Source organism: Helianthus annuus, chromosome 11, assembly GCF_002127325.2.
Source record: "Helianthus annuus cultivar XRQ/B chromosome 11, HanXRQr2.0-SUNRISE, whole genome shotgun sequence".
Taxonomy (NCBI): Eukaryota; Viridiplantae; Streptophyta; class Magnoliopsida; order Asterales; family Asteraceae; genus Helianthus; species Helianthus annuus.
The window spans coordinates 65,438,496-65,450,887 of record NC_035443.2 but is presented as its reverse complement, the minus strand read 5'-3'; the positions used below and the strand labels follow the sequence as shown (position 1 = coordinate 65,450,887).

Genomic DNA, 12,392 nt, shown 5'->3' with positions numbered 1-12,392 from the left:
GAGAAAATATCAAATTCTCTTGGGTGTCCAGCGGACCACCCATGAACAAATTTTATTTGCAAACACCACTTTACAGATCAAGAAGTACACTATCTTTGGAAAACGATCAGCCCCTAAGAAACTTGAATATGATGTGTTGTATATACCAAAATACATTTACTATCTTTCTAGATTTTTCAATGCTTTACATATTCAATGAATACAAGTAAGAAAACACCTGCAATTGCAATATAGGTATGTTCTAATTTTTGGTTCAAAAGGTTTTGTTCTACTATATTACAATCGAACTATTAGTGTTACTTTGTTTTTTATATTCATGGTTTTTTTTTTCTTTTTTTTTTTTTTTTTTTTTTTTTTTTTTTGTTTGATATGCTGATTGTGTAAACCCAAATTGAAATATTCAAATTTCAGTTATTGTTTTATTTTATTATTGAAACATTAAAAAAAAATCCTATATTCATTTAAGTTCACTATGAAAAAAAGATATTCAAATTCCGTTGTTTGAACCAAAATTTAAGATTAGGGTTTTTCCCCTACGTTCTCACCTATATATAGTTAACATCATTTGGAAAATCATTTCACGACCGCTCTTCCATCATCTGAGATCTTACCGCTCCAATTCAGTATGCAGTTTTCTGACCTGATCGGAGGTCCAATAACTTACCAGATCGAGTGTCCATGTAAGATGTTTTCATCTTTGCTCATTAATTCTATCTGATCTGAAGATTTTAGGACTTTGGTGATGTTTAACAATTCAATGTGTATTGTTCCTCTGCTCTGTATTTGCCAAGTTTGAGTCATGTTTTGAGAATTTTGTGTTTTGATAGCTGCTGACAGCATACATTGATCTATATCAGGTCAGGTATGGGAATGGATCATAGCATGTTGACAGTTCATAGGAGCGCATCTATCTTTCTATCAGGTATGGTAAAATCAAGAAATCCATATTTTTGTTAAATGTTTATAAGATTCATATATTAAAGCTCCCTTTTCATGGTATATCGGGATATCAGAATTACTTTGATATCTAGATATCTTTATCCTGGATGATGTTTAAGATTTAAGGGAAATAATGAATTATTTAGGTATGATTTATTGGAAAGCCACTGGTATTTTTACCAACGGGTTTTTTCAAGTAGACCATTGGATAATGCTTTAGGTTTGTATAATTATGGCATACTACTTACTATTCTCGTCATTCACTGTGTTTGTGTTTGTTAAATGCTAACAGCAACTCGATAGAGGGCCGCCATTCACAGTTGAAGTTGTGTTATACCTGGTGGTGGTTCAGAACTGTTAAATGAACGCATATGGAATGCCTATGCTAGACCGCAGGTATATGTTCCCCTTGAAGGGGAACACATTTACTACTTCCCCAAGGACATATGTGGTGCTTTTCAAAATGGCAAACTTGCAGATAGCATAAAACCCATCTCTCAAAATTAATTCCAAGTCATCTTGTATTGTTTTATTATGCAGTTGTTGTGTTCCAATTTAAGCATTTAACTGTATATAAAATGAAAGCAACTTGTTACTGTAACAATGCATCATGGATTAGACAAGTTGCGTTCAACATTTTACATACCAGAAAAAATATTGTGCAAAGCGATGAATGTTCAGAGTCTGTGGTGTTATTATTCGGAACATAAGTACAGCGCATCATAATTTACTTGAAAAAAAACCTGTTTAAACTCATTTAAACCATTGTTTTGAAAACCAGATTGACGCAAAGTGATGAATGTTCAGAATCTGTAGTGTTATTATTCTGACCATAAGTCTTGTGCATCATCATTTACTTGAAAAAAACCTGTTTGAACTCATTTACACCAATGTTTTGAAAACCAGATTGAGGCCTGCCCGTCGAAATAGTAGTGTCACTGGCTGGTGGAACTGTAGGATTGAACCAGAAATTGATTAAATTCTTCCCATTTTACCATAATTAGTTATTTAATATTTTGATGTCATCCGTTTCTTACATCTGGTTTGACTAGTGGACCAACATGGAGACCGGTTCCGGTCCTCAAACGTTGGTTACAACCTTTAAGTGAGATTGACGGATAGTTCCTGATTTATATTTGCATGTGAAATACATACAAATATAACTCTTCTGCCAGATAATGATGTGAGCTTTTTGACTTATATATTTTAATTAGTCTGAATATATTTTTTTTCTTGTTGTCTCATATGGTTATTTTCATTCTTCTAAATTAGCAAGGTGAGATGTTTGTTGAAGCGAGAAAACACACAAGTCTTTCAAAGAAAATACTCGGTGCATATGTGACATTACCGATCAACTTGTGGTTCTTTCTGTTGCCCCTCACGCACATACAACAAGGTCCGGTTTTTCAGTTATATACAAACCTAAGTATAAACCGTAATTAATGTGGCTTATTTATTCCAACTCCATAGAAAACATGTTTTCTAAATTGGGCATTAGTTGTAATCAGATGCTGTATATCCTTGTTCATTACTGGCATGAACAAGTACCTGGAAGCTCAAAGTCGTAAAATATATGTAGGAATAAGGTTCATGATGACCTTTGAGGATGAACACTTTGCTGAAAGTAGGTACATATGACTCTCATTATTAACATAGAGGTTTGGTGGGACTGTCATTGCTGCTGTTGGGGAGTCTGAATGGAAATATATAGAGGTAGTTAATCCGTTCCTCTAAAACTCAGTTATTACTTCTAGTATCACCCAACGTATGATATTCAAACAAATTTCTACTTTCCAAAAACATTTAACTTAAACAATGTTTTACCTTCTAAAAACATTCAACTTACACAAATGTTTTACTTTTCCCAAAACATTTTACTCGAATGACCCTTTGGTGACCTCATTCTTGGTTATCTATATTGTGATAAGTGATAAAATATACTTGTTAAATAACCACTTGACCTTTGATTTCCCAAAGGAGCACTCAAACCCAAACTAGTATATACATACGCTTATACATATGTAAAACATTGTATATTTTATCAAATTCTCAATCGTAGTGATCAAGTTTTTGATAATTTCGAAAGTTTCACTCTTGTGTGCCATAAACGCCACCCAAGAAAATCTTGAATAATCATCCATCACTACGAGGCAGTACGAGTCATTACTGATGCTTTTGCGATTGACAGGACCGAATAAATCCATGTGCAAGCATTCAAGCGGTTGCAACTGTGTTGATCTTCTTTATCGGGTGCGATTTCTTACTTTGTTTTCCTTTCTGGCACGAAACACAGACGTCTTGCAAGTGAAAGTTTTTGACAGGAACACCATTTACTAACTCATTCTTCACCAGATGATTCATTTTCCTTAGGTGAATGTGACCCACCCGCCTGTGCCAAGAGATCGTTTCCTTTTATGTGGCTTTGGAAACAAAGCATGTTACTTGTGTAGGCGTTGTGATTGCTTGGCTCATATCAAGGACATACAAATCATTAACCCTTGGTGCAGATAAGAGAATCCAGTCTTTGGGGATCTTGAAACCGGGCTTCGGCACATAACATCCAGTAGCATCAAAGTGCACCGAAAACTTCTTGTCACAGATTTGAGAAACACTTAGAAGATTGTGATCAAGTTGTTGTACAAAGTTGATCTTGTCAAAACTGACAACCCCTTTGGAAACCATTCCTTCACCAGTAATGTATCCGACTTTATCTCCAGCAAAAGCAACATAACCTCCTCTAATAGATTTAACGTCGTAGAGAAGTGTGACAAACGGCAAAATTCCGGTAATTCCGTACAACTTGAACAACTATTTCGACTATTATTTTCGCGTATTTGACTTAATTTTAATTAATTAAAGTCTTGAGAGTCTAGGAATTACTAAAATCATAGTGAAGTATGATAACGAATCCGTTGCGATTAGAAACAATATCCTTGACTAACAATAGGAACGCGAATAAACGATACTTGTCAGTACTAGTCGCCTAGTCGCGGTACAGTCTGACACAATGAAAACAAGACATACAGTTATGTCTACACAAATATTCTATAAAAAGCTTTGTCCAAAAATAATATGTTCTTTATCATTTACAAAATTCCAATTAAATCAAATTGTCCAAGTCCGCAGAAAAATACAGCAATCATGCGGAATATACAGCATTTCGTAGAACGAAACAGTAACTGTTCGAAAAACCCAAAAATAAATATTATTTGACATGAATAATATAAAAGGTATCAAAAACGACACAAAATCCGCAATCGAATCTTATTGCGTTAAGCTGCACGGCTAGTTCAGTAAACTGCCAGTCAGCAAAGCCGGTACCGGAACCGTGTCAAAAATAATAAAATTTTTAGTCCAAAAAGTTGGATTAATTATTTGGATAATAAAGCAAGTGCAAAAATAATTTTTGTTATGTATTTATCCAAACGGAACACGGTGTCAGTATTTAACCCGGTACAGGACCCGAACCGACTTTTTCACCCGAATTACAAACTAAAAATTTTGGTGAACTAGTTTTACCTAGTGTCACATTACTTTAAAATATTACAGCTTAAAACCTTGTAGATATTTTTATATAAAATATCAAAGTTATTAAAATGCTTAAAGTTTATAGTTTAGACAATATTTTTATTAAAAATTCAGCCATTTTTCCTCCCCCTAAGCTGATTTTCGAAATTATGTGGGCCCCATAAGCCTACTCATTTTGTTGATGGTGTGTTGGAAGCTTCAAATGCTTGATTAGTGTATTGTCCAAGAACTAAATCCTTCTTTACACTCCACCTTCTCTTCATTATTTCCAAAACCATCAAACACTACAACTTCCTACTCTCTCTCTCTCTCCAAAATCGTTCAAGGCCAAACACCCTCATACATCACTTTCTTTCATAATCCAAACTCAAGAACACATGCAAATATGGAAGTTCATGGATGAAACAAGATACTAGGGAGTTTAGTAAAGCTATTTGGAGCATTTTTGGTGGCACTAGAAGCCCTAGATCATCAAGATTTTTCTTATCTTCATCCTTATTTCCTAGCAAAAATTGTAAGAACATTACACTAGTCTTACTTTTATTTTTGATTTCTTTTAGAAGTTCATCATAATCACTTAAGAAAAACAACAAGAAACAACTAAAAATCATTATTTTTAACCATGATTTTTCTATGATCATTAGATGAACTTGGAGAAATCTAGGCTAGTAAACTTGAATCTTGGTCATTCTTACTAAAAAAAAATATGATCTACATACATGCATGTAGGATCAACCAAGATTCATCAACAAAGGAATGAACATGAAATTTTTTATGAACATGCATGCTAGTAAAATATGAGAAACCATTTAAAACTAAGAAAATAAATTTTCGAAATATTTCTTGGATAAAGTTTCCATTTCTGGAAAGGATCAAAATCAAGAAATATGTTGGTGGTAAACATTTTGAATACACATTTATGCTTTAAATGACTTTGTAAGACATCTAAAACAAGAGTTTTTCATAAAATCTCGTTCTACAAATTTTTTTGGCAAAAATAAGGAATAAAGTTTCCTTTTTGGGAAAGTTAAGAACAATATTATGTTCATGCTACTTTTGTTGATAAATTTTGATAGATATTGATACTTGATGATGTTTTGTATTGAAATAATTTGAAAACAAGTTTTGTTTAAACTTGGGAAAAAAATCCATATTTCAAACAAAACTATGGCAAAATTTTTATAAATTTTGTGATGTATTAAAAGTTGTTAAACAAAGAAGTTTGTGACTAAAATTATTATTTGAGGTCTTTAAACAGGGTTAAACAATTTTTGGACAAAGTCATAAATCCATGTTTTATAAAAAGATTTCTAAATAAAAATGACAAGTATATATTTTTGGATAAAATGTGTACTTACAAAAATATTCATCAAGTATCATAAGTTTATATATTTTAATGTGTACATCATACGTTAGTTCTAGTAGGAACAAATGCAAAATTATTACACATCCACAGTAATTACCAAAAATTATATATATATGAACTTGAATAACCAAATAAGATGTCCATCCTTGGACCAGGAAAACACAAATGGACAAATTCGGACACTAATGGACTATATGGACTTTTGGACAACTAAAATGGCACAAACAAAGCAAATGGTAAAACGTGACGGACGACACAATCGGGATAAACGATACGAATAAATAAAACCGACAAGTAGTAAACGACTATAACAAAATACGAGCCGTCACACAAGTTTATGCACTAAAATGATTCAACTATGGCATAAGTAATGATTTTTATAAAAATTAGATTTTTATAAAAATACAAGTATTACTATTATTATTTTTAGCCCAAAATTATGTAGTTTAAAAAGTGGTCCATAAATTAAAATTGGGCTAATGCCCATTTCTCATAAACAAAATTTGGGCTAGGCCCACTTTTACAAAACAATGAACTAAAAATATATATTTTTACTCAAAATTGGGTTAAAGCCCACTTTATAAAATACTTGGGCTAAAAACCCAATATTTACAAATTATTATGGACTATATATATTGTTTTTTTTAGAAAACAATTTGGGCTAGGCCCATCCTTACACAAGTTATTTGGGCTAATTCAACAACTATAAACTAAATTGGGCTAGGCCTACTTTTATAAAATGTTTTGGGCTAAGGCCCACTCCTACCAATTAATTTGGGCTTGACCCATTTTTAAACAAAGTTATTTGGGCTAGGCCCATAAGCACCGAATACCCAAAATGGACTTAAATTCTAAAACATAAATTAAGCCCATTCAAACACAAATAAAATAAAATAAATGTATATATACAAGGAAGTTATATATATACGAAAACACAAAAACAAAATACGAGATAGAATATTTGTGCGATACACAAAAACAAACCTAAGTGTCTAACTAGATTAGAACACTTGTAGGTCGAGAAACGAACCGCGAACAAGGAATCGAATAGAGATTTGCACGGAACGCAAATCTGTGAGTTCATGTTTTCCCCTTTTACTTTGAATGTTTATAGTTTTAAACTTCGGGATGTATACATGTTACAAATAGTATGATAATACAATGAAACTATTTTGATCACATGCGGATAGGTGTTAAAATAAAGGGGCCATTAATGAATAAACAAGTACCGAGGAACAAACGGATAGATCTATTTGGGTTTTGGCAAGCCCCACTCTTAACGACAACGATAACCACGATCGCCAAGAGTGCCTTTGTGTCCAAACTAGTGTCGTTGACACACACGATAAATTGTCAAGGTTTGGTTGCCTCCTATTCGGCATACATATTAGTGTCCTTGCAACACACTAATGATCATACAATTTTTTTTATCATACTATACAAAAAAAAACGAATTTTATTACTTCAAATGTTTTGGAGACTCATTTGATGCGAAAACAAAATAACATGAATTCACTCAACTTTTGTTGACGTTTTCAAAATTAACATGTATTACAGGAGATTAGTGGACGGCTTTGGAAAAATATGTTCAAGTGGTTATCAAGAACGCAAGCTTTTGTGATGTCATCCGTTTTCAGTTGTTATGTTTTGAACTTTGAATAATGTAGTTAAAGTTGTTGTTGTTTCAAGTTTCAAACAAGACATATGTAATGTAAATTATGGTTTCGAATCAAATGTATGGATAAACATCTTTTATGTTTCAAATGTGTTGTTTACTCGATTGATTGTAACGATTGCCGCTCTCGTCACACCTCGCCATACGCTTCCGCACAAACCGAAAATCGGGGTGTGACAAGAAGCCTCATTGTTGATACATATTTGTGGACGCGACTCGACGTCACGTAATTCGGTTTAGCATCGGCTTTCCTCCGTCGTATACAAGATCGAATATTGGGCCAAGAAGACAAAAGACTTGAACTGGTCCATGGGCTAAGCAAATAGGATGAACCAGATCAACAAAACAAGACATGGGCTTGTTTTGGCGAAACACAAATGGGCCAAGCCCATGTTTGGCGAAACACAAACAGTGTTGATGAAACAAACCTTTTCCCTGTTTCGTCGAGCATGGATGTGTTTCATCAAGCTTTCTGTTTCACCAAGGTCACTTTCGCCAAGCATGTTCTGTTTCGTAGTGTTTGTGTGTATAAATAGACTGTCACTGGTCTTAGAACATTAGAGAACACAGAGGAGCACATTGTTGAGAGCACACACACACACGAGAGTTTGAGAGAGTTTGCAAAACACATTTGTAAACATTGAGCTTGTAACTGAACCTTTCATACGTATTAATACAGAGGTGTTAATCGGTGAATATTGTGTGTTGTGTATTTGCGTGTTCTATCTCGGTTTGCCTTTCCGGTTGGATTCCGCACAACCGGGTTGGTTTGTACAAAAGGATTAGGCGACTAGATCCTCCTAGCCGGACCTACAAGTGGTATCAGAGCCTTGGCTCTTCTCCTTGTTAAAACCGAGGTGTTCTTGGTGTTTTTCGGGTTTTGAAAAGTTCATATCTTCTGGAAAAACTTCTGAAAATCGGGTTTAAGTTTGTGTTTTTGCTTGGTGTTTTGTTAAAAACCTTGTTGTTTATCATGTACTCATGTTAGTTGTTGGTTTTTATTAAACATTTTAGCAAAAATCGCGTGTTCGGAAAGTTTCGTTTCACCGGAAAAATCATTGTGTTCTTGTCACCTTCAAGTTGTTCTTCATAAAAACAACTTTTTGATCTTTGAAAAATTGTTTGGAAACTTTTTTATGCTTTGAAAAGAGTAAACTGATTATAATATTGTTCACCATACTTGTTTGGTGAAACAAGCATGTTGTGAGCCGAAAGCAGGTCTGTTGTGTGTCAGAACAGGATAAGGGTGAAAAGTTTACCAATCCACTGCAGCTTTTTCGACGAAACAGATCATTGACGAAACAAGTTCATGGACAAAACAAGACCATTGACGAAATAAAAATTTTGTTTCGTAGAAATCTAATTTTGGCGAAAGGAAATTCATTTTCGTCAACTAGTGGGTGACGGGTAGTCCGTAGGACAACCCTTAAGTGGTATAAATGATATTAAAATCCCACATTTAATCAGGTAATTTTCTAGAATTAGATAACTACGGTTGCTTGTGTTTCAGGTACATTTGGGGCTTAAAAGTGTGGAAATGAAGCTTCGAATAGGCGCAACTGGATTGGAGATTGAAAGATGGAGAGTATATGAAAAAAATCAATTATTGTTATTAAAGAATTAAGAGGATAGCATTATAGAGGACGAAATTACGAGACCGTAGGTGAAAACGGTGAAGAAAACGGAGTTGAAACGAAAAAGTTATGCTGAAAACAAATTTCATGTTGAAGCCTACCGTAACTTACGGTGGTACCGTAAATTACGGTAGACCCCAGCATTTTTCTTCCACCGTAAGGCAGTAGAGACCCACCGCAAGCCATTCCAAGCCACCGTAAGCTACGGTGGTACCGTAATTTACGGTGGAGGCCAGCGAGAAATGTGTAACTGCCCAATTTTATGATGTTTTATTGTGTCTTTTCAATGCCAATCATTGTGGACGGTTTTGGAGCAGTTTAGGGGCGATTTTTGGCTATCCTCTTATGTTCTTGAGTGGTCTAAACATGGAGACTTTGTTTTTGATTCCATTGGACAAAGGTTTGATTGTTATGACGATTCACGACACTATGAGCGGCTAGGTTTGCTTAGTGATCATCTTGAGTGCAAGGTTTTATTTGTGACAATTATGTTTGTTCTTTAATTTCTGGAATATTAAACTGTGCATGTGTTGTTAGTTTATTATGGTGTTTGATTGGGTGTTTGTAAATTGTTGATGTATGTTTGATCATAGTTCTAAACCATACGTTCTTGGTGCCGTTGGCAATCGAGATATCATGGGAGGGATTAGGGTTGGATATATGTTGATTGGTCATCGGGTAACAACCTCGCGTTCTAGGAATCCGAGTACTTAGTTCCCTTTCATCACAAACAATTGATCTTGCATGAGCTATGTCTATGTAGTTCTTTCCAGTTGAACATAAACCTTGATTGTCACTTAAAACCTTAAAACCTGAAACTCGGGATGATCGCTGCCTTCTTATCCTGTTACAAAACTTAACTTTGATTTGTAATCTAATTTAGTTCAATTTAGACAATTAAAACCAAATAACCAAATCAGTGAATTTACTTTTCTTGCAATTTAGTTTACCTTAGTTAATTTAGACATACATCGAGATAGCACATATTCCACAAACTCCCTGTGTTCGATACCCACTTACCGCTAGCTATATCGTTGTTTTTGGATTAAATTTGATTGTGACCACGACAGCACGTCAAATTTTGGCGCCGCTGCCGGGGAGTAGTGCGCAACGTGTGTTATCTTGTGTATTAATTAAAAAAAATTAAAAAAAAAAACCAAAAAGATTTCTTTTATGTTCATGATTTACACTTGGTAGTTGAGTTGTGTTGTGCAGGATGACAGGGCATTACACAAATTTCAGCTTATTTACGTGTAGATTGTGCGGTGGTCCACGACATCCATGTATTGGTTGCCACGAGGCTCACTACAGGAGGGCACATGGAAAACCGGTGTCTTATGTTTCACAGCTTCCACCTCCATCATACGTTGACGATTATGAATCAGAAATGGAGGATGACTATTATTCATATGGATATGATCGGGACGAGGAAGTTTATTATGAGGCAAAGATGGATAGTCTATGTTTTTGTTGCGGTCGCGATCACACTTATGATTATGATGTGTGCACGGTGTATTCAGAAAACCCAAAGTATTGGAATAAAAAGATGATGGAAGCGCGCATCTATAGACCGTATCAGGGATATCGACAATATCATCCCGAAGAATATTCTGAGCCCGAGGGTGTTTATGTTTATGAGACCGAGGAGGAAAAAGAGTTTGCTGTATTGGAAGTAACTTTGTCCAAACTCGAGCAATATTTAGCAACACCCAACCTGGCCGATGAAGACCGAATCAGCTGCTTAGTTTCTAAGTGTCATACTTTAATATTGAAGATAGGGATAGAAGAACGCCTCTCACCATTACCTGACGATATTAGAGATTATTCTCACATGAAGGAGGAGGTTGTGGAGGATAATACCACACCAATGAGTCCTTTATCTGATGAAGAGTCACTTGTAGATCAGATGATGTGTGCAGATTATGAGGTAGAGCAGGCTGATGGGATGGATATGTGTATCGAACCTCTTCCCATATCAATGATTCAAATTAACAAGTATAGGGAAGAGGGTTCGAGGAATAAGATGAGAAGGGTGAAACTACCAGACATTAAGGTATATATCATGAAGTGGACTAGCAAAGCCCGTAGGAGCAGCTTTAACATGCCAAATATACTGACAAATCTATGGAGATGGCATGTAAATTTCCGGGCATTTATTGGAAATGCTGCGCGTAAGTGTGCATTAAGACCACCATAACGCATATCAGGTATGGTCTGGCTAAAGACCTTTAAACTTAGCGCTCTCGGGAGGCAGCCCGAGGATGTAGAGTATTGTATTTGTGTTTTGTTTTGTTTTGTTTTGCTTTGTTTGGTTTTGTTTTGGTGTTGTGTTTGTGTTTTGGCAGGTTATTACGTTTCAACCCTCGAGGATGCAATGATTCAAGTGTGGGGATGTTTGGCAACATCCCTGTTGAGATATCGGCGAATCTAAGAGATGTTTTTGAACCGGTCCGATTACCGCAGCTTCATCACTACCAACACACTGCTAATTTACTAATCAGGTCGTGTCTTGTTCTCATCTTGTGCACCTTTGTATATATTCATGTTTAAGTTTTTTGTTGGGCGGTTGGGTGGTGTTTTGATATGTTTAGTGATGGGTTGTGAAAGTTGGTGGTGTTTTTAGTTATATATAAAAAAAACAAAAAGAAAGTTGCGGTTTGAGTAGAGAATCAACAATTGATGTTGTAGTGGTTTAAGCGATCTTCCCTTCAAAACCATACATTGGGGACAATGTATCCCAAGTGTGGGGATGGGGGGAATTTTTGAGGTTTTTGAAAAATTTTAAATCAAGCGAAATAATGTGAGAATTTGAAACACCTTGGATTAACCCCAAATGATGCACCGGCAACCCTTAATTACCTTTATTTTTGGTGAGAGTTGAAGCCACACTTGTATATAAATAATGCTTGTCTTTGATGAGGGTGGCAACGGGTGGGGGTGCATTAGAACTTGTGCCTAAATACGGTTTGAGGCCTTAGTTGAACATGAATGTGGAAAGGAAGGGCATTTAGGTAGCCTCATCATAGTGTGTGTGAGTGTGGGATTTGGGGGGGTTGGATCTCATAAGTTATATATATGAGCTTGGTAGTGAGAGGGGCGGGGGTTTGGACATTTAGTTGCCCATTTTGTGCCTAAAGCCAATCATTTGTTAACCCTTACCTAGTTCCCAAAAAAAAAAAATTTACCCGATTTGACCCGGTCTTGCAGTGTTAGTAGTTTGTTATAGTTGTGTTTAGATGTGTTATGTTGA

General features: G+C 35.3%; 2 long non-coding RNA genes across 3 annotated transcripts; both read left to right on the top strand.

Annotated features, from left to right (window-relative positions):
* Window positions 1-580: 580 nt before the first annotated feature.
* LOC110892154 lies at window positions 581-1,535 on the top strand. Of its 2 annotated transcripts, none has more exons than XR_002565873.2 (3): window positions 581-680; window positions 863-922; window positions 1,232-1,534. It is a non-coding gene; the product is annotated as an uncharacterized LOC110892154 (long non-coding RNA). The 2 variants fall into 2 exon arrangements; XR_004872442.1 differs by having other exon boundaries at window positions 588-680; window positions 858-922; window positions 1,232-1,535.
* A 3,386-nt stretch (window positions 1,536-4,921) lies between these two features.
* LOC110892155 lies at window positions 4,922-7,568 on the top strand. The gene is made up of 3 exons (XR_002565874.2): window positions 4,922-4,981; window positions 6,850-6,907; window positions 7,391-7,568. It is a non-coding gene; the product is annotated as an uncharacterized LOC110892155 (long non-coding RNA).
* Window positions 7,569-12,392: the final 4,824 nt, after the last annotated feature.